At 40.3% G+C, this 23,760-nt stretch overlaps 1 protein-coding gene across 4 annotated transcripts in view; it reads right to left on the bottom strand.

Annotated features, from left to right (window-relative positions):
* Nucleotides 1–23,760, bottom strand: part of NRIP1 (nuclear receptor interacting protein 1) — a 101,926-nt gene that overhangs the window by 54,295 nt on the left and 23,871 nt on the right. For 2 of the 4 annotated variants that reach the window (XM_018076942.3, XM_018076943.3), the window contains exons 1-2: nucleotides 16,356–16,485; nucleotides 9,475–9,559 (exon numbers count right to left, since the gene is read on the bottom strand). The gene's annotated coding sequence lies outside the window, so the exon portion shown is untranslated. Of the gene's footprint in view, nucleotides 1–9,474; nucleotides 9,560–15,425; nucleotides 15,540–16,355; nucleotides 16,486–23,760 lie in introns of those variants that run through there. The other 2 variants (XM_018076945.3, XM_029961420.1) reach the window with 2 other exon arrangements.

The raw sequence follows: 23,760 nt of genomic DNA, 5'->3' as shown, positions 1-23,760 counted from the left end.
CCAAAAAAAAAAAAACAACAAACAACAGAGCCCCAAAACTGACAACATCCCAAAAGCCAACCGTGGTATGTGCTTCACCCCAGGGAAGAAGACAAGTGTTCAAAACTGTAAAAATGGTTCCCATCCATTGTTTCCCTCCTACTCTTAAGAGTATTTGATGTTCCTAGTATCACCAGCCCTACTATACCTGTTGTCACGTGCCCTTCCCATGGTCTTTCTCCAATCTATGGGTTTGATACTGCAACATTCAGAAATATTTCAATATCTTATTTTCCTGAATTATTTAAACAACCACTGCTATTTCCATAATCCAGGACATCTTGTCGGAGTTCTCTGAATCCTGCAGATGATCTCCACATGACACAGGCAAGCTTTTTAATTAAAAAAAAAAAAAATTACAAATTAAAAAAAATACACATAAAACAGCTGCATCTCCAAGTAACTCTCTTTGCTCAGGAAGGAAGGGCAGCAGGTGAGGTGACAACACACTCTGACTTATGCCATTCCCCTACAGGGAAGGGACCTCCTGCAGAGGGATGGAACAGGTCACCACGGTCAGCAGCACTGCCATGGATAAACCTGACGAAGTCCACCTGCCACAGCACCAAGCAATAAGCTAACAAAAATTAGATCAGATAGCAGACTTACAAGTGTTTATAGCCCATGACTCAACTTTCCCTCCTGTACAGTGACCTTTACAGAGGACAGGGAAAGGAGACAAGCATGCTTGTATGTTAAATTCATACAATCCATTATCCAAAAGAGTAACTGATATCTGAGGCTCTAAATCTACTTAGGAAGCAGAACAGCAATGGCCTACGATATCCCCAAAAGGCCACAACAGAGGAAATTTGATTGTTTTTGTGCTCCTGGTACCTTGTGAAGCATGCACCATTTTTCTCAAAAAATAACAACAAAGTCATAAGGTAGGAAACACAGAAATAGCGTGATCATCAGCACAAAGAGGATATTTTAAGACCTGCTTTAATGCTCAAGTTCAAGTTTTGCAGAGACAGAATAAAGCTGATATTTACCTAGGCAAGACATCAGAGCTAGGGGAACCATACAGCCCTGTAATCAGAAACACTCAGTATTACCCCAAAAATAGTGTCCAAATACTGTTCATCTCCCCGTCACACATTAGAATACTCAGAAAACAAAACCAGAGAAGGGCAAGGCAGAAGTGAAATTGCCTGGAAAGCCTGAAGGGCACACTGAACAGACCCTTCTTCCATTAAGGAAATTCACAGCAGAAAATGACTAATGGTAATACTTGAGGTCCAGAAGATAAAGTTTGGCAAAGTGACCTTTTATGTATTTTAGATCAAAAACCAGTTTGGTCATATGCATGCTGAGACAGCCGTAGGCATATGACAAACTAGCTTAAAAAAAAAGTTTGTGAGCAAGCACTTAAGACAGCTGTGTTCAAGAGCTATATTCAAAAAACATGATCAAACTTTCATGTTTGCTATTGTAATCCAAGAGCCAGAGTTCAGTAAACAGTAAATGTGATTCTACACAACCTTGTTATCTTTCCATCTCGACAGTTAAACCCTATGTGAGGGAGTGCAAAGAGGTTACAAAATGCTATCAGCACAGTTTATTAAATGTTCCTTTTGCATCTATTCTGTAGCAGGATAAAACTTAAGGTAGCAGAGACTTAAATTACCAATAAGTTGAGAGGATCAGGACCGATTCTTGAGAAATCATCTTAACCTCCAGAGGCAAGGGGAAATTTTTCTTCAAGAAATTTTGCACTCTTACTGTTTGCACTGTTGAGCAGTTCGGAGTGGGTTTGCTCTTTGTTAGCAAAGCAAGAGTGAATGGCAAAAGTGCATAGATTCTTCCCTTATTTTCCATAAATAGGACCCAAAGTTGCAGATTAATGGGATTTTTCAGCTGGTTTTGCCTTTCCACCTCATAACCACACACCTCTAGAGATACATTATTCAGGGAGTTCTAGGACTTTTAACACGTGATCTTGGAATTCAGGTGGAATTTTGGCCTTAATGAAGTCAACAGCACCATTCCTTCCAATTTCCAAGGTGAAGGATTTCACACTGATCTGTGGTGCTCCACCTCCCCTGGTCCCAAAGCCTCAAGCTTTACTGGGAGTTTTACTTTTATTTAAGCTCCCAATAGTTTGCCCATGTGAAACTTTTGCAGAGTCGTAGTTCTTTAATATCTTGAATTTCTGCACAGAGAAAAAGCTACACACTTTTTTCCCCCCAAGAGATTTCTATTAAGAAAAGAGGTCTTTTGGTAAAAGGGTTTACAGGAGTAACATGCAACCAAGGAGAGGACTCCACAAAAGCATTACATTTGATCGACCCACAACTTAAGTGAAATATCACCTAATCAGTTCTAAGTTATCTATCTTCTGAAAGCACCTTGAAATCACTTTAAGTTATGGTTGTTATTATAAATTCAAGAAAAATCAAGCTATTGTCCTATCTGCACAGTTAGGAAGCACAGGACAGAAGCTGAAACCTTCAGCTCTTGCAAACATGGGAGGGGAAGTGTGCTCTTGAGTTTGAGTTACAGGGTATCTCCAAAAGTTAGAAACAGTCAAATGAGATCATTCACTGAATTAATGAGTGTTTAAAGCATATTTTCATCGTTGCACAGTTACTTTAGCACAGAAAAATTGAGTAAGCAGAAGAAAGTTAGCTACCTCAACAGCAAGGAGCCCACGCACTAGTCTTGGTTAGATGAGAAAGAAATTACAAAAGCAACTACTCTGCAAAATAAGGCCAACACAGTCAGCAGCCCTTGTTGCCCAAATGGTTCCAGAAGAGCTCTGAAGAAAGAGTTGTGTCCAAGTTTCACATAGGTTAGTCCTTCCCACCAAACTCAGTCCAGTACAGGATTGGCAGAACACCCTTGCTTGGACACCCCACTCCATCAGAGGTGTCTGCTTCCCTATCTGGGAGCTACATTCCTACAAAAATTGTCACAAACAGAAGATGAAAAAGGTGTGGGGAAAAGTTCTTTTGTGGTCTTTTTGTTCTGTTTAACAGGACACTTCTCATACACTCACCTTTTTGCCAACTATGAAAACTCCTGAGTGGAGAAAAAAAAAACCACCCACACTCAGGAAAGCAATTTTTTTCCATAGACGATAAGCAAAACAACTATAGTCAAACAAAGTTGAAGGCTACTGACAAGAAAATAGAGGCCTAGGCCCTGTTCTTTCTGCTGCCTGAGAAACGAAGGCAGAAACCAGTATCTTGATGTTCTTCCCTGCTGTTTTCTGCTGCTTTTTCACTGTATTTTGGCAGCAGTGGGAATAAAGACAAAAGCAGCACCAAAGAACAAAGTGTGAATCTAATTCGTGCAAAAATAGAGAGCGGGAACAAAAGACAGAGTAGAAGTGGATGGACTACTTATAGCAATTATTGTCAAATATTTTTGCACTTCCTTCCTTAATGTAGCTCCTTTAATATACAAAGACCTACAAATAGTTCTGAGAGGTTCCCTTTGTAAAAGGAGGAGAAAAAAAAACTGTAATAAGACTATGCAATGAAGATAAATTTTCCCAATAATGCAAGCTACAGGAAACACATGGAGGTCAAATAAAACTATTATTTGCCTTTTCAAACACTATTTTCTTCAGCTGCTAAATAAAAACATTATGAAGCCATTTTACACAGTGAAATTTAACCTTATATTAACCTTCCATATTAAGTAAACAAACCTTTCTAGCCAATAAGCATCATTGTGAACTCTCCAAGATGATAAGCAATACCTTAATTACATTCATTTACATGACTTTGAAATTGTTCCAGACCAAAGTCGACAACTACAAGGTCAAAGAGTATGGAAATCTAAAGTAAGGAGAAATCCATAGTCGGCCAGTTCACACAAGCATGGTGCAGCATCCTTTCTAACCCAGTTTGCAAAGGGTCAGGGATACCAACCAAGTACTTGCCTTTTCATAAATTACGTTAAAAAAGCAAATCCTCTGAAACACCAAAGGCTGAGAGTGCTCTTTTTTTTTTTTCTTTGAAGACTATTCAAAGTTGAAAACAATGGACACTTTGGAATTGTTTTTAATGCCTAATGGCCAATTAAGCTGCATGAATCTTCCGCAAAATTTTTATAATATTCTAACTGAAAAGCACAACAAATATAATTTTGAAAAATGCATCCACATCACTGACAACTACTGAGTATTTATTTGGTATAGTGCCATTACACTCTGCAACACTAAACTGACTAGTTTTGTTGAGATTTATCCTATGAGGCAAGTGGAACAACAGAGGAGAAGCCACCATACTGATTCCACATCACTGTACTTCATGAACTGTGCAGACTCACAGGTAAGTCCCAGCCCAAAAAAACTGCTGCCTAGACTTACATTCTCATCAACAAGACTAGAACTAAATCCTTAAGATACGGGGAGAAAACGCCCTGTGTTGAGTCCTAAGTACAACTTTTAGTGTGCTACATGAAAACCTTTATTATTTGATCCGTGCCACACTTAAGAGTGGGAAATGCTAATAACGCTCAAACAGCTATTATAAACTTTTAACAGTGACTGTTGCAAGAAACTTGATGAAGCATGTTCTACCCTGGAACAGTAGAAAAGCAGACACAGAGTCCATCCCATTCCCAAGACATTAGATAATGGTTCAGGTATAATCAATAGCAATTAAATTAGCCAAAATAGAGCATACATGCATGCTGCACTAATGGATCATTTCAGGATTACATTTTGCGTATTGTAACAATGAAATTATTACAAATATATAGAAAAATCTGAAGTACAGCTCTTGGGTTTAGGCAGTCCCGTATCAATGCACTGCAGCTGACAATATTTTCTTTGTATTAAATTAGATAAATCTCCCTGCACCTTACTTTACTAGCCAAGCACTTTTTACACAACTCTCAAGCCAACAACCTTCTGCAATTTAAGTATGATTTAGTGCAAGAGAAGCAATGAGTATTATAAAATTTATGCTTGTTCACCTTCTCTCCCCACAGAGAAGGGCAAGACGTTTTTTCATGTAAATATGTATTAGATCCAAATCATTTAAATAGATATTATTCCATAGAGAACATGATGCTGCATATGCCCATTTCAGCTCCAAGTTACTAAATAAACTGCAAGATAACGATGTTGCCTTGCTCATCTTAAAGGACACTGAAAATATTTCTAGGCATTTCAAACATAAGTAAAAGACTTTCACAAGAAAAAAGAAAAACTAGGGTGGCTCTAACAAAGCTACATAAGGTGAAGACAAGTTACTGACAAATTAGGAAATCTCTTCAGGAATAGGTCACAACTGCTACAGTAAAAGTATAGCTCAGGTACATGGAGCAGTCTTTGCAGTATGAATAGCAAGTCATTACCATCTTCCACTTTTAAATGGAGCAAGGGAAAGATAACCATGTTTGCAAAGAGAAAACCCAAGAAACTTTAAACAGGTGACTAATTCTAAAAGTTAATGTTGGAATATTAAATGCAAGGTGCTAAATGCTAATTTGTCTCTAATATGTCTCAGTTATATTTAGCTACAAGTGTCACTGTTTCAATGAAAGAGAAAGAGAGAATAGGGAAAACTTAAACAATGTCTTAAAAATGAGAGCTTTAAGCACGACTTTTAAGTGAGTGCATATATCTCACTGCTTTTCACAAAACACAACGGAAGTTAATCAGCATGTTACCACAAAATACATGTTTAGTTAACAATTTATTTTTAAATCATGTATTTATTTAAAGTGAGGAAGACTGTCATTGGGCTTGAAGCTATCACATATCATTTGGGCCACAGTCAGTTATCTTACAATACAGTCTGACCTCTACTTGATTTTAAAATAGGATAATCACCTTCAACTATGTATGAACCTTGAACATTATCAAAAACAGTTTTATTGCATCAACGATTTATTAATAGTCTTATATTAATAGTAATGTAACTTTGACTTTGTAAAGTCATAAAGATGACGAGAAACACAGTCAAGGCTTACTGTGCTACCTATATTATTTTAGGCTTCTAAGGCAACCTCATGACACAATCAGAAAGACTATCCTGAAAGTAAGAGCTCCAAAGAAAAAACAATAAGAATACGCATGTATTGTCCCAGTTCAACAACAGAGCAGGAAGGATACAGACAGCATAATGAGTTCAGACAAACACTGAAACCTTTCAAGTACCAAAATTCTCCTCCAGCCAGCTGTGCTTGGAAGTGGAAAACTGCTCGTGCTGAGACAGGTAACGTCTGGACAAGCGCAGAACAGCGACAGCCATAAAGAAGAGGCGTGAGCCTTACGCAGGAGTGCACTAAAGCCACATTCCCCTTCCAAGCAAAGCACTGCAAAACGCCCAAAGCCAACAGGCTCACATTCAAAACAAACCCGAGGAAGGAGGAAACGTTCCTCCCAGACCTTTCTGGTTCAAAACACTCGCCGCAGCAGCCCCGCCGCGTTCCCTGTGCTGAACAGCCACTTTTATAGCTGTTAGCCCCATTACACCACAGTTGACAGTTTAAACAAAGAGCAACTAAGAAAGTACAATATTCTATAACTGGCATTTACAGCATCGGCCTTGGACTTCTAATCTTTAGCAGACGGGCACACAAATCAATCTATCAGCTCATAAAGGTATGCTTTTTAACCTCTAAAACAGATGGGATTGGCCAGAAACGTCTGGCATGTCAAACTGCTAATCACTGCTGCCCTTTGCACAAAATAACCCACTTAAGTTGAGGCATGGTTGCACTGTAACAGACATTAGTCTGTGGGAAACCCATTTAACTGTCACATACTCCCGCCACTCTTGCTCTCCCTTAATTAAGCCTAATGCCTTATGCTTTGACCTTTTGTTCTAGCCTATTAACCCTATCTAGTACAAGTTCAAATATGTTAAACTTAAAAGTTTGCTGTAAAATATTAAATGCCAAGCTACAGAAAGAACGAGGGACGCTTCTCTACCCTGCAAGTTACCAACTCCTCTACCAAATTTCCTAAGCAGACAAAATGGAAGAACTATGTTAGTCCCCAGTGATAAAATATGTTCAAACACTAATCAGTTTCACAAAAAAAAAAAAAAAGTTAAGTTGCTTCCACTTGCACAGCCTACTTTTTCCTCTTCAGAGGAGAGAGGAGGGTGAGGGAAAAAAAAAAAAGTGAAACTTCTGTTTGCAGCTTCATATCCTCAGGCTTTCAGGTTTTTATCCACTAAGAAAAGCACATGTTATCAGCCAAGATCATATTACACTCATTTGCTGTTCTCCGAAACCCATCATTAAAAATAAGACATAATTGGTTTACAGTGACCAATTTCTCCTCAATTAAAGGCTGCCTCTGCTAACCTTGCTCACAATGAGTCACCACCTTATTCTTTTCACAACATAGTTACACTTAATATTAGTTTTTAATTGTCATCTGTAGCTTCTCATGATTTGCATCTTTTGAAGTTCCTGAGACTTGCATAGACTTAAATAAGGACATAATTTATAAACTTTAGTTCACTGACACACACTTTTCCTTTGATACAAGCTCACCTTAAGCATGACTGCATTCCATCCCTCTCTCCCACTTCATGAAGGTTTACACAGCATCAAGTCCAGCAGTTATGTTTCTAAAGCAGTACTCTTTTGCAGAAAGACCAGCCTAATAAAGACCAGAACTCTTGACTTAAAGCAAGCAGTCTAACTCCAGTGACAAAAATAAACCTCTCATCAAGACACTACTGCATTCCACATTAAAACTATTTATGTGTGCAATGCAAACTTGGTATACCAACACAGGTATTCTACAATTAGTGCTTATAACCAATAAACAAACCTACTCCCCACTCCAAAAAAATAACCAAGACGTAGCACATAACTGTTTTCTAATGTTGGTTAGAAACAGAAGATGGAATGCAAACCGTGCCAGGATTACCAGCCACCTATACACTGATAAACATGTTTTTCTCAAATCTTTAACTTAACTACCTTAGTTACTAAGTTGAATACTTGGTGCAACATCCTTGTTTACAGTTTAAGCTTCTGCAACTCTGACTAAACAGAACTGCTTTTAAACAGAGGCAACAATCTTGAAACAAAGCTTTTAATTACTTTAACTGTTTTTGAAGAACTGAAAGATTTCTAAAAGCCTGTTGCCACAAAAGCCACTGTCTACTAAATTCTGTTTAAGCTGTATAAGAGACCATCTGCTGCTGATCAAAACAATCTCAAGTTTTAAGCAGCTAATTAATTAATTATGTTTTAATTCCAAAGTGCCTATCTCAGTGATTCTGAGACCAGCAAGTAACACAATTAACTTTTCTGTAAATACAATTGCTCAGACAACTAAGATGTACTACAGAAATGCTAGACTTCTTTTTCTGAAAAGTCAAATGGAAAATGTCATGGGGGAAAAAATGGATATCATCTTAATTTCCCTTTATTTCCAAAACACCGATTCTGGATAAATCCAAACCACCTAGATTTAAAAAGCACATATATTTTATAAGGATTTCACTTTGTTCTATTCTATTTTGTTGGAGATGCTCAAACTGTGCTACACAGACCAACGCTGTATTCAAATAAAGTCAAGCAACACATGGATTTATTAAAAAAAAAGAGAAAAATACATCTTGCATCGTGCCATTACAACAGATATGCAAGAAGTTCTGCAGGCTGGGATTTGGTTTGACTGCCTCCAGCTTCTAGACCTTCCCTACAAACACTCAAAAAGTTGCCACTGGAGGCAATGCAAATGAGTCCTAAGAGAGACCAGAAACAAAACAACAACTGCTTGTCAACCATTACATGCCCAAATTGTATTCTTTATGCTCATCAGCATTCTCAAGTTCTTAGGCACGCATGTAGGCCCACTGAGGACAGTGGGGCTACTCAAGTGAATAAAATTACTCACAAACCAAAGTGCATATACATAAGCAATCACTGGACAACACTCAGGGAATTCTTCCCTGGTATCAAAGAAAAATAGGATTTAGGAAATGGGAACCAAGGGAGCAGATCCGAACAAAATGACAGTGATGCTACATGTCTACAAGCCACTGCAATGTAATATCTAATAATGATTTTACTGGGATGGTCCCTTGCCACAGAAGCTCAATTTGGATCTGTTTTATTTAAAAAAAGAGAGGGTAACACAGTAAATTTTTCTTAATCTTCTCTTTCACTCTGAAATTATACGTAAATCAAGTTCTTCGCTATTTAGCTGCTACCTCCCAAATAAGTAGGTTAAATCTTCAGGACTTAACAGTGAATTGCACACAAAAAGTTCAAACATTACAAAAATATTTATTTCTCTTTAATCAGCACACACACACACACAAAAAAAAGAAAAAAGACATTTTAGAGTAAAAGACAGGGATTAACTTGAAAATTTATCACCTCAAAACATATTATAATCCTAAACAGCTTATACATGGCACATGTCTGACAGCTTTGGCAAGACAAAGAAGAAACCCAAAAACAAAGAGACAAGGTAAATAACCCAAACAAATTATTTACCTTGAATGTGGTCCCATCCGGAAAGCTCTTCCTTCAGGAGTCCAAGGATGTATTAATTTTCTTCCTCAACAATTTCATGCTCGATCTGGAAAGAACAGCAGAAATGGCCCTATGAAACTCTGCATAGCAAGTTTTCCTACCTCACATTGCCTCCATCTACTTTCTTACTGTTGGTGTAACAGAAAGCCATGCTTTATTTCGGTTCGTAAGAACTGCAAATAACAATTTTATTTCAGAAAAACGTGTAGGTCTGAAGAAACTAAAATCTTCCAAACAGAACCATCAGCGAAACCAGCACAAACAACTCACATTGTCTAGACTTGTACTGACTAAGGGAACAGTATTTCTGCAAGAACAAAATCACATTCATCTCTGAAAGTCCCAGTCCTCTTTCTCTTCCTTTCATTCAAAAAACAGCTGTGACATGAAAGCCCTCCTTCCTATGTAGTGATTAGTGTTTAACACTTCAAACTTCCACCTATGAACATCAAAATAATTTTTAAAAGGACTATTAATTTACACATACATAAGGAAAAGACAAAAGCACAGTAAAACAGGTGAGTGTAATGCTAAATGCCACAGAATTAGCTAGAAAAAACAAAACCAGTAGAAATTATATTTGTTTTTGAGATATAAGAATTAAATAGTATATGACACTATAATAAGAATATCTTATCCATCACAAGCACCCCCTTAAAAATTCTCATCACTTTTCTATTATTCCTAAGTGAAATTTCACTGAATGTTGCAAAATTCAGATAGTCCAGATCATTCTTATTTCTACTATTTCACCACTGTTGTTGTAACGAGCATCACTATTAAAGGTTACGTTACATCTTCTGTCATGAAGTTACCACCCAAGCAGCAAGCATAAAGAGTCAAATTTAACTGCAATAAAATGTATTTAAAAAACAATAAAATACATTAGACCTTCTCCACTGTTTAGCTGAACTTTCCCCCACTCCTCTAGCTTGGCAGAGGTAGACTTCCTCTCCTTATTTCAAGACCTTTAGCTTCTACTCCCATAAAAAACGCATGCAAAAGCTTTTTAAACACAGAATTTCTCTAGCACCAAGGATCCCACAGGTGGGTACAGGTGCATAGGATGGAGGGGGCAGAGTGGGAATGGTGTGTGCTGGGGGCACATCTCAGCACTTCCCCCTCCACAAAACCACCTGGGCTCAAGTCAGCTTAGAGCAAACATCTAACTGACCACTGCAATATGCCTGCTACCTGGGAGAAGAGATACAGGTGTTGATAGATGGGTCATCATCAGAAAAAAAAAAAACCTATTCAAAGCCTTCAGGTACATGAAATAACAGCAGCATGCTGGACTACTGCCAGCATCAAGATCCAACAAAAGATACCTAACAACAGAGCCAATTAAGCTGAAAAATAAGTAAATACCCCGAAATACTACATGCAGATACTATTGCAAATCCTTCTCCTATACACATCACAAAATCAAAAGACAATTTGCGCTACAGAACAGTAGGCAAGCCTCAGTATTTGTATTCAATTAGGGGAAAAAAGAAACATCTACCATTGCAGTCAAAATAAACAGAGAAATGTCGGGTACAGTGATAATAAACATAGGTAATAAACACAGTTCAAAGCCTTCTCAACTCCATTTTGCTGAATGGGGAAATAAGCTGGACGTGGAATCTTTTGTGGCCAAAGGAAAAACAGGACAAGAGGTCCTGCAGAACAGAAAAAAGTAGCACTTCTAATAAGAACATCCTCATCTTCTCAAGTCACCCTAATTTGAGAAAAAATAGTTAATTCCAGTATTACTGTTCTATACTATAGAATACTAAGAATGATCTATACTATCTATAGATGTAGACAAAATGTTTTTCACCACTGACAAGGGAGTGAATGTAAGCATTCCTCCTTCCAAGATTTCTACCTAGTAGGTAAAAACATAAAATAAAACACAAAAAACCCACCCCACACAGTATTGCCATCAAGGTTCAATGTACAGACAGGCTTTGCTTTAGGTCAGCACTAAACAGTCTTTTCTGTATTGTTCCAAGTAACGAAAAAGGTTTATGGAAATTCAGAGAAAAGAGAACAAAAGAATTTGTTATTTCTGGAGAAATTTCATATTCTTCAATAACATTTTTAAAATTAAGAAAAAAAAAGGCTTTTCTAGAATAATACCTTATTCCCAAAAACTTCACATATGGATTAGTTGCTTTGCACACCTTACAGTTTTTTGAATGTTGATTTGTTTTGCCTTATGAACTGCCAAAAGCAGGACAGGTGATGACATGAACGATGTCTACAAGACAATCTCCTGCGGCAAGAATGATCATTTCTTTCTACCTCTGAGGCAAGCCCTGCTTTCTACATCACTGAAAAGACCTTTTCAGTTCCCTTTCCCTCTTCGTTTTCACAGTGGGATGGGGCACAAGGAAGAAGCAGAAAGCATGCAGCCATGAATCTTAAAGTTCACTGCGAAAAAAATCAGTATCAGAGCAACATTATCAACTCAGGACCAATGAGAACAAAAATACTGTTCATATGTGAGCAAGACATACTGCTTGGACACATTTCAGCACAGAACTTCATTAAGTGCTTTTTGGGACACATTAAATTCTCCCTTATTTGTTTTCAAATTATAGTTTCATCCAAGACTGAAACGCATTTTGCATCTAGCGCCTGATCTCTCACGAGGACTCCCTCACAACTTCCTTTCTTAGAGGAGGAAGATCAACCCCTCAGAAGTCTTTCCCAACACCAAGTTTCTTTTCTATGCTAAACTCAGCATCTTAGAAACCAGAAACTAACAGAAGATCTGTAGCTTCTTCTTTTTATCTGATTTTGTCTATAAGCAATATTGGTTTTCCTCTGCTGAAGACAATGGTATTTCAGTGGTATGAAAACAGTTTCACTCAAGATAGGCAATTAAACAGGCACAATGAGCTCCAATAACAATTTAAGTATGAGAAGACTATGCCAAAAGGATTTGACCCAAGATGTCTAGCAACTGCTTCTTCCCCTTTCTACACGTGAATATTTATTTACGTGAGTTTTAGTTCCCATTCTCCTTCTTCAACCATCAAGCCAAGTGACCTGCAACAGACAGCCAAATAAATTACCAAATTAATTCTTTCAAGTGCTAAATAGATCCGTTAGCACTTCCAAGTATTTGAAATAAATAATCCAGAAACACTAAAGAGCAGGCATTCATCTTTACTAAAAGGATCCCTCTGCCCACTTTTCCCAAGGCAGAGCTTCCCACTGGGAAATGCAGGAAAGTTTTCATATGGTCACAGATGTCCACCCGAAGTGCTGCCTGCCAACCACTGTATGCTGTTTTCTAACTCAGCATTTTCAAAATGCAACCAGCGAAACCCTAACCCTGTAATATCCAAAAGCGATGCCACAAGCCTTTTAAATACTTTCCTCACAACTCTTTGCCCCAGGCAGGCCAGCACAGCTCAGTTACTGTCCTTATCGTTTTGGCCTGTTGGCAGGAAGACAGAGCAAACCACAAATGCTGTTACCATTAACCTTCTTGTTTTTAAGTTAAGGCTGTTTAGACAAAATGTCAAGTTTACGCTTTTTATCTTTTTTGTACATTTGTACATATTCTTTCACACCTTTTCCTCCTGTTCAGGCTTCACTCCCTACCTGTGTATCTTTCCGCTTGCCTGTCATTAAACCCCTCCTCAGGGGTAATGGTTTATACTTCAAAATTTGCACTTCTTGTCCCAAAATGGTATTCATCCTTTTTTAATCCACAGGACAGACATCCTATTAATCCCGCCTACTGCTCATCACCCAGTCTATCATTCAGCACATGGGAGATGAGCCAAGACCTGACCTGCCCTGCCTGCAAGCCCCATGCATGGGAGGGGAGCCACCAAAGCCCCACTGGAAAAGAGGCTTGTGCTCCCACACCAGGCACCCATTTGGGAACCCCACGCCCTCCCCAGGCTCTCTTCTGGATCCCCTCCACTCCCAAAACATTCACATGTAGGGAAAAAAAGAACCCAACCACAAGCCATTTGGGTTTTAGGTTCAGGCAATCTCTGAAGGGCTATTCTAAAATTAACAAAAAATATTATAAACCCCATGTTTTCTCTGATAGCCCTACAAAGAGGTGTCAAACGCAGCCCCTGAGCAGGACAGCTGACTGGGAGAAATGCAACTCCCTGGCTTTGCCTTGGGCAAGTTTATGCATGTGCTTGGCACAACACAAAACAGTTTATCTTTTAATACAGTAACATCCTGCACTGTCATTGGTAAAGCTGACAGTGCTCTCACTGCTAACAATAAAGCTGGTATTATAGAAACCTTTTGCCAATGTTCAAAGCCAGAAAAACAAAGTTAGCTCTGAAATGACCAAACAAGCTTCAAGCAAGCAAGCTTTTGCCAATTCTTTTAAACAATCACACATTAAGCAAAACTACAGATAAATACAATCACTATAAAGTTAATTCATGTTTAAGTTCTGTAACTTTCACTGAATCACTAAAAAAACATTAAACATTTCCTTGATGCCTTTTATGGAACAGATTTACCCCAAACACAGCTATCAAACACTGTAGGTGATACAGCCAGCAATTAGATCACCCATTTAAGTTTACAATATAAAAACATTAGTTCACTTTTACTTCTTTATCAACATAGTTTTTATGACTACAATAAATTTTGGTTAGCACATCTTTTACTTTGGAAAAAGAAGTATAGGGAGCAGAGAGGAAGAGCATGTTTTCATCTGGTAATTTTCTACCCCAAGACTAACAGGGGAAAAAAAAAAAAAAAAGAAGTTCATCCAGTATGGTTTGGCATCTGACAGCATCTTGTATTCTGTGCATGCATGGCCTACAAAAATCTGAAAGCCATTGATAGCTCTTGCTCATTAGATAACCCAGAACCACAGGCCAGTCTCACAGCAGGTCAGATTTCACCCCTGCCCAAACCATGCAGTCACTACTCGGTACCTCTCCCATCCCACTCAACAAAACACGTACACCCTTACGTAGGCATTTCACTCATGGCTAACGTGCTGTCTTGCTTCGGAGTCCACGTCAACTCTATCTTGACAGACCGCTGTAGAACAACAAGTCAGACTTCTCAACCACAAGTTTGGGAAGAGACTCACCCCAGACAGCACAAACCCCAAACCTGCCTGAACATCATTCTGGATGAGAACTTTTGCTCTCCAAGATGTTAACTACTGCTGCCCATATAGTAACAGTTACTCAGATGCCATTAAATCTGATTTTAACGACAAGATATCCTCAGGTCAGAGAGCTTTTCTCATATGGCATCTCAATGTGTCACTCTCTCATGTGTTCAGTCAGCCCTAGAAACAGTAAATCTCATACGAGTATTAAAGAAAACATTTTCTACCACTCACTCAGAGATACAACACCCCCTTTCCACAAGTGACTGCTTCCTCCCCACGGGTCTTCCAGACTGGATTCGCACTCTTTTTTAAATAAAGCTTTACGGTATCTCTGAACATTTATAGTGCCATGACTCAGTTAAATTCTAATCAGCCTGTGAGCTGTCAGACACTGCAGGCAGGTCCCCTCAAAATAAAACAAGGAATAATATAGTCTCCAGATTCCAGAAAGATGAGGCAAAAGAGGACAACTTCCACTTCAGCCTTCTTAACAACAACATAATCCCAAAGCCAGAAACCCTGCTGTTTTTTTCCAGCACCTTCAACACGTGTCAAGCATTTCAGCTGAATCCTTTTTTAAATTAAAAGCCCAGCAAACCACCAGAATACACAACACAGGATGAGAAGAGAGGTGCAGCACAGACACACAAGGCTATCTGCTCGCTACAACGCTTGCCCTTGTTTTGCCCACACCACGTTTCCTTAGGTCTCACTGCCTTCCAACTTAATCACCCACCGACACTTACAAAGAACAGCCTCAAACAACGTGGAGAAAGGGAGGGTGGGCTGGCAATTAAAAAAAAATCACCTTTAACGGGCTTCGGGGACACACAGAAAAACCCTCCACGCCTGGAAAAGTAACCTTTAGTCTAGAAGGGGAAAACAGCGACGTCCCTAAGGGAGCCCGAAGCGATGAGAAGGCATCTTTGGGGGGCGCAGGGAGCCACCTCCGAGCGGCGGCGGCGCCGCGGCAAGCCCCGTCGCTGGCGGCGGGGCCCGCAGGTGGCGGCGGGGCGGGCGGGCGGCTCCGCGCCCAGGGGGCGGCGGCGGGGGCAGCGTGGCCTTGCCCGCAGCTGCGGGAGCCGACGCCCCGGCGGAGAGCGAGGCCGGCCCCGAGTGCCCGCACGGCCCCGGGTGCCCGACGGCCCGCGGCCGCTGCGAGCACCGAGCGAGCGGCTCCACGGGCGATTCGCCCCGCGAGGGTGTCCCTGCGAAGCGGGGGGGCCCGGGCGGCAGCCAAGCGCTCGGCAGAAACTCGCGGGTCCCGCGGGCTCGGGGGGGGGCGGCTCGTAACTTTCCCTCCCCGCGCTCCCCCAAATTAACACCACCCCCGGACGGGCAAACTTCCGCCGCCCCGGGGGGCGCTGGCGGGGCTCCCCCCCGGCATTGTTCGGTCGGTGCCGCCGGCCGGCAGCGCGGCCCGGCCCGCCGCTCGGAGCCATTTTCCCCCGGCGGAACAGCGCCGCACTCACACCCGCAGACGCCGCGGCTCCTCCGGGCCGCCGCCCCGGAAGCCTCGGGGCCGCTCCGCCGCAGCCGCCCCACGCCTCGCCGCGGCCGGTCCCGGCACGGAGCCCGGAGAGCGGCGGCCCGGCACAGCCAGGCGGGCGGATGGTGCCCGCGCGGCCTGGAAAGGGCAGGACAGGGCAGCGCAGGGCAGGACGCGCCCGCCTGCCCGCCACCCTCGAGTCCGCGCGGTCCTCACCGCCGTCCCCCCCGCGAATCCCCGCGCCATGACAGGGCGAGCGAGCTCCGTGCGCTGCTCCCCGCGGCTCGGGCTCTGCTGCAATGCCTGCGAGGCTGACTTTCAAAGCCTAACCCGCAGCCGCGATCCTCCCTCTCCGCCTTCCACCTCGCCCGCCGCGGCGCAGCCCGGCCCCTCCCCGCGCCGCGCCATTCATCTCTCCAGCCAAGTTTCTTAACCCTTTTCTAACCCCCGGCGCGGGGAGGGAGGGAGAGAGGGAAGGCAGGGCGGGTTCTAACCCCCGGCGCGGGGAGGGAGGGAGGGAGGGAAGGAGGGAAGGCAGGGCGGGATGCAGGGATGCAACTTGTGAGCGACAGGACCAGAGGACCCGTATTTAATGAAAACAACGGTGGCTTAAAAATAACACCTTTCTTTTTTTCAGGGATGCGCCCCCCGCCCCGGGCGGGGCGGGCAGGGCAGGGCGGCCGCGCCGCACGTACGCGAATCGCATCCCCTCCTGCCCTCGCTAATTAACCTGACCGAAGGCGCAGGGCCCCCGGGAAACAAACTTGTGAGCGACAGGACCGGGGGACCCGTATTTAATGAAAACAACAGTGGCTTAAAATGAACACCTTTCTTTTTTTTTTTTTTTTTTCTTTCCTTCGCTTCCCTGAAATTAGTGTGGGGGGCGCTTCCAGCGTTTACCACTTGGTCGGTTTAGAGCTTACGTTTTCAGGCCTTTCCTCCGAAAACACGCGCTAGAAACTTTATTATATATTATTATTATTAATTATTATTATTATTATTATTATTATATATTATTATTTGAAGGAAAAGCCGGGATGCTCCCGGCAGCGCACGGGGAGGGAGGGCAGCGGCCCCGGCACCTGCGACTGCTCCCGGGCGGGCTCTGCCCCGGCCCTGCCAGCTCCCGGCACGTCTTCTTATCGCTCGGCCCCAGCTTCCCGGGAGCAGAGAGCATCCCTACCGGCTGGCGCCAGGGCGGCCCGCGGTCCCTGTGCCGCTGGGAAGGAGGAAAGGCGGGGGGAGACCCCCGGCAGCCCGCGGGAGCAGCTCCAGGAGCGGGGGCAAAACCATCAAAGCTGTCTGCCCATGTGGCAAATAAATACAATTTGGGAGGGAAAAAAACAGAGCCGGGCAGAGCTTCCCACCCTAACCCAGCCCTCCATTTTGGTAGGTGGCATCCCCAAAATCTCTGCTGTCAGAGATTGCGCTGAATGTCAATCGTTCTTCAGACTTTGCTCCCACCAAAGAAGGGAGTGCACCCAGACTCACAGGCTGAACTTGGCTGTATAAGGGAAGCTACAAAGTGCATGCGACCTTCATCGCACCTCCTGTGTGCCTGTGTTTAACAAACGTCTCGACGCGTCGCACGCTGTCTGCCAAACGCTCTACAGAACACTTCATGATACTTTACTTCCAGCAGTCAAAGACTGAGAAAAAGAGAAACAAATCTGTTTGCAAGTCACATACGAACTGCGTGATAATTTCTGCATTAAAACACGCCAACATTTTAGTTTTAAAACTCAGGTAAAATAAATGATCTATTCAATCATCTTTTTAGTAAGGGAGTACTATTGTTAAAGAGCATAGGAGTTTCCCCTTTAAATAAAGCAAAGGCTTTTCACTTTTGTGAAAAGCTAAATATTTTAACCTGGAGATACCATGAATGAAAGTGGATGTAGGAATGTTAAGCAAAACCTCTTTCACTTTGGAATGTACGGATTGTGTACAGGCTTAGAGCGGAGCTAGTAATGTATTACTTGACCTATTTTTTTAAGCCAATGAAAGATTTAGGTTAACTTCATCATCGTGTGTTTTTAACCACTTTCTTCCAGACATGCAGCAGAATTTTCTAAAGCCATTGCATGTCACAGTGCTTATACAACAGTCTCTTTTTTTGAGAGCATAAGTCTTGTAAATATAGTCTGATCATACTTCCATTAAAACAATAAGTTTTGCTCTTCGTTTCCATAGTAGGCTCATTAGCAAATTCTGATCCTAAAGAAATTATCTTCAATTTTTTTATTTCACAAAGAATCTTCACCTCAAATTTTTTTCAATGCTAAGCCACTGAATTATCTAGGGAAAAAGAAATTTTCTCATTACTGCAGCAATTTATCTGCTATTTCAATCAAGAATGTCTGTAGTAGAGACCTCTTTCATTCTTAACCTTAGGGAACATGTTACGTAGATGAGAAACCTACAAAATGAGGAATCTTGGACAAGCAACAGAAAAAACGTGTGTGTAGAGCATTTGTTAAAATGATTGTTGTTAGGTGACTTAGAGTTACTTAAGTTGCCTGAGGATGCAAGTTTCAGTAAGATACAATCAACTGAAATTGTATTAAATAATGCAATGTATAGAATTAGTAGGTTATTTCCAACAATTAATATTTGTATCACACTGAGTTGTGCCACTTGTCCATATTTACTTAACTATGAGAATTCAAACAATATACAAAATAAACATTCCATACAAGTAAGGGAAAAATTCCAGCATACAGTGGAATTTGCCTCTCAAGAAGTATGAGAGTACTGATGTGTATTTGTTGGTCCTTCCTGTGCATTCTTCAACCAAAATTAAACACATAAAGTCACCCCCCATGCATAAAAGATGAGCATCTATGGATGTACCTGTCTAGGGTGGTGTCTATACCTTCACTTTGTTACAGACATTACAAAATGGGACTTTCTTTCAATTTTTTTCTTCAAGGAGAACTCATCACTATAAAATGCCTTTGAATGGAAGGCAAATTACGACAGGAAAGCAAAAACTACCTTTGTATTGGTCTTGGAAGAGAAAACCAGGTTTATAGAGTTTACATTAGAACTCATTCCCAGAATTGCAAGCATTTAGTGAGGAGCTGTTGGTGGTGCACTTCGGTATATCAGCGAACCACTTCTTTTTATATCTATAAAAATGTATAATGATACACCCCCTACTTTACAATTGTTAACAGAAAATTCCCAGGCAGAAAGGTATGTTTTTGACCTATACAAATTCTATCAAAATCAGAATATAATTGTGGTTCTGACATTCTTGAGATACATAATTAATCTGTGTGACCGCTTAAAAAATGGTTAAATAAACAGTGGATGCACCCACAACTTTCTTTTGTTCACTTTGACGATTACAATAATGCATTTAAAATTTATGAACAAAGCTACAGTTTCAGTAACAAACTTTTTCTTTAACTTGCAGAAGTAGAACACATCGGTCTGTGCCATACAGTAAAAAAACAAGTAGTAGTCTTAAAAGGACAATGCTATTATATTATTCCCAAACATTTTTAAGCTAATGCTAACCTATTTTTAAATTACATAAAGTGCTTTGAAGAGCTTGGGAGAGAATTACAATTGCTCTTATTTTGATTTTCCTTTGAGGTTATCTCAGCCTCTCAAAAAACTAACTTCTCTTAAACTACCTTTTTTCTATCAAAATAATTATGGCCTTGCTTCATGGCATCCAATCATGATATGAAAGGCTTAGGATGTGGTTGAGAAGCTAGTTAGCTTTACAGAAATGCATTTCCAGACTAAATCTTCCTCTAAAATAGTTTGTCAGCCTTACATAGACAAATAATGAAATTCCATCCTTGAGTCAGCCTAGTTCAATACATGTAATATGTCAGATTACCCTCTATTTCAAAGGTGCCTTCACAGAGGATTAAATCACCTACTATTCCAAAACGTAGGTAGGCACACACACACAAAAAAACCAAAAGCAACCAACCAACCAAACAAACAAAACAGAAAAGAAAGTTAAAAAAGGAATCATTATAATTCTTATTTATTCAACAAATGACTTCAAAAGAGGTTTGCCTAAATATATTATAATCATGTGATAGTGTTCATCCATAAATCTGAAGTAGTAAGGTGGAAAAGTTTGCCATTCTTCAGGAGTTCCATCTAGGACTAAATGAAATCAGTAGTAACCCTACAAGTGTTATCAGAGGAAGAGCTGGTCCAGGGGAGGGTTTCTGCAGGGGGTACCGTAGGACATATCCTCTTTTGTTCATGACAGCAGCAAGTCTGCAACTGTTGGTGGTGGAGCTGAATTACACAACAACATGTAAAGGGAAGAGTTATGTACTCTTTATATAGCTGAAAGGTATCAAGAGTACACACTGCTTGTTACTTCATCTACCTACATTTAAAATTACAGAGGTATTTGTATGCATACATAACTCATATCATTCCCCACTGGAGCTGGTTTCCACTTCCTTTTCCTTTTTTTTAATTACACATTTTACTTACATTTTTACAAGTATTTCGAAGCAGGTCATCTGAGAGAAATGTACCCTCAGTGACTCAAGTTCCTTTTTTTTTTTTCTGCATTATTTAAAAGTAGACTTCAGATCATGACTATTTGTTCTAAGAGTAATAAGCAAAGGACCAGATGCTGGAGTCTTTTCAATTACAAAAACATTTAAAGACAGCTGTACCATATAAACTCTCATGGAAGGAATCATATGCTTGCAGCATCTGGTGAGTTTTGGCCATGCCTCTAGCACTCCGTATCTGTTCTGAGGCATGAGATAGGGTGAGGCTTATTTGGCCATATGTGGTTTGGGGATAGGGGTGTGCATTTTTTGACCACAGACAGGAACTAACACTTCGGGTCTTATATTTGGTGGCAGGAAATAAACACTACTTTCAGCCCCTGTAACACCTTTCATGGAAGAGTCAAATGGGTGCATGCTAAGTCGATATGACTACATTAATTATTTTAGCAGAATGAAATACTGGTGTTTTTATTCAGAAGAACGCATCCCATACTTGTGAATTTTCTGCTATTTCATCCTACTTGCACAATCAAACATTCAAAGCATATTTCTGAGAACATTGTTCTGACGTGTCACATCGCTGGTGTGAAAGCATGTCCAGAAAATAACCGTCCTGGAGTCACTACTTATAAACTGGCCTGAGAAAGTACCAGTAGCACAGGTATTACACTACACAAGCACTGTTGTGGCTTGTGGGTTGGTGGCAATGCAAAGATAATGTTTGAGAAGGTTGTATGCAGGTCGCTGAAACTGTTCAGAAAATTCATTTTCATTTCAGAATTCATGTTTCCCTCTTTCCTTTGACAAAGATGTTCCCCATGTCAGCAGTAACAGATTGAATGAGGACTGAAGAATCCTGTCCTCTCTCAGGCTCTGCACTCAGAAGTTACTCTCAGTAACAATTTTGTTTCACAGCCCCATTTTTCTGTCTGGCTAACATGGGATCTGGGTAACCCCTTGTCGTGGTTCTCATGATGACACAAGCCATGTTGTTGAAACAGTATGTTCTCAAATAAAGTGAACAGTACGTACAAATTATACATACGCGATCTGGCAGCCAGGACCACGCTGCAAGTGAATAAAGTTCTGGAAAGGACCATTAGGAAGCACCTAAAAAACCGAAGCTAAACTGTCCTGTGTCTGCCCTTCAAAATAATACAGGTACTGGACAAATGCTTCTAAATATATGAACACTTTAATTAGATATTAAAATTGCAATAATATTCTTTAGTACAAATGGTACTAAGAGCTCTGACTCAAGTACGTGAAACTGCTGTGTTAAGCTAAACTGTGCATCTCATGTATTTTTATTAAATATTATTTCCTTTTTCACATATGAGCTTATGTAGAACTAAGAAATTCTGAAGAAAACCTGGCTTCTTTGTGCAGGTACTCAAACAGGGGCTATTTTGAAAACTCGGTCCCAGGTCTGAGGATTAAATATTCTCAAAAAAATTGGTACTTACCTACCTAACATCACAGATTTAGTTACAAGTGATTAGTGTTTCTGTTTACCTACAGATGCCTACTGAGAAAATCCATTTAAATTGTGTATCGAAAAACCCAAGGAACTCAAATCACTGGGCCATGTAAGTTCAGATAAGTTTCTGCTTGATTGTATTTTATATGATGAGTTTATCAGAATCATATTAGCTGTGCTTCTATAACTGATCCAACTATATATCTTTGCATATTTTTATTAGCACACAAATATCTAGGTTTTATTAGAAGGCATTAGCCTCACTAAATGTTAGATATATAACAAATCCAGCTTCGATGCTGTTGATCATCGTACCAGTAGTTTACATCTGACATAAAACTGTCAAGGCATAGGAGTGACTCAACTCACTATAAACCAGAAAGCAACAGTTCTGTTCACATAAATTGCATCCCCTCATGGAGCTGGGAAATTTCCCTTACCACTTTTTGCATATATTTTAGAGAACTGCCTAGCCAATATTACTCTTCCTTTGAAAGGAGTGAGAGCATGAGGATACTTCCATTTATAAACAGCAGACACTATACCTTGTTTTTATGTATGTAATTCTAACTTTGAAATAATTGCTGCTCTTTTTTTCTTGTCTGATATATGATTAAAAAGAAAGGTGAAAGTATCTTCTGTAGAGAAGAGAATTCATTCTGAGTTTTGATGACTTAGCACAGAGAATATCTGGGTTGCATTCTTCATTTGAACAACATCCATTTTTTTGCATTACGATGGCCAAAACAACTATTTTAAAGTAGAGAAAATAATTACATTTTGTTAATAATTTGAAAGTTTAGTCTCATGTTTATTTTGATTAGAAACAACATTTTAAGTCCTCCAGTATTATTATAATTATTGCTCACCATACAAATTATTTGGGAAGCCAGGACCTTAATGTTGTTGCCTTGATAAAATAGTCTAAGAAACCTAATCTTGGAAGCTCCTCTCACAAAGGGAGGAGAAGTTTATACTCCCAGGGATCCCTGCTTCTTGCTTCTTTCCACATCTGAGGAACCAGATGATCAAGCAGCAGGAAAAAGAAATATTTAAAATGTTTTCATGCTGAATTTTGTCTAACCTGCTGTGCCTACTTTTTGCCTTGTTTTGTTATTTTGTTTAAGCAGAATACTGTCATCACATACAAACCCCATGTTCTTCTGACAAACTATTTAAACTTATAGCCCCACCTAAAATCCCTTCTTTAATGTAAATGATACTGAAACTCTTGATACATTCAGTTCTACAATACTATTGCTAACTTTCTTAATATAAGGGTAAGGAAGGACTCACACAACTCCTTACAGGCATCTTCTAAAATATGTTACGTTCTATATCCCTAATAATACTTAAATATTTTACTGGCTGGGCCCATTGTCTACCAGCAGAAACGTACAAAACCAGTTTCTTGAAAAAATGTGTTTGCAAAAAACAAGTGTCTGTGTGGTTTGCCTAGAGCAGATTAAACTCTTGAAAAGGTGGTCACTATTCACAATTATTTAACAAATAATTAATAAGCAGTTATATTGGCCAGGTTGAGACAGAAAAATTAGTTAAATCCATAGACATTTTTTCACCTCTCCCAAGCCACTTTATGCACTAGTTATTTGTAATTTTCTACTCATGCTCTCTGATTTATACCACTCATATGGATGCTTAAAGAAAG

This window comes from Manacus vitellinus, unplaced genomic scaffold (genome assembly GCF_001715985.3).
Source record: "Manacus vitellinus isolate BGI_N305 unplaced genomic scaffold, ASM171598v3 scaffold_34_pilon, whole genome shotgun sequence".
Classification (NCBI taxonomy): Eukaryota; Metazoa; Chordata; class Aves; order Passeriformes; family Pipridae; genus Manacus; species Manacus vitellinus.
This window is presented reverse-complemented; position numbering and strand designations above follow the sequence as displayed.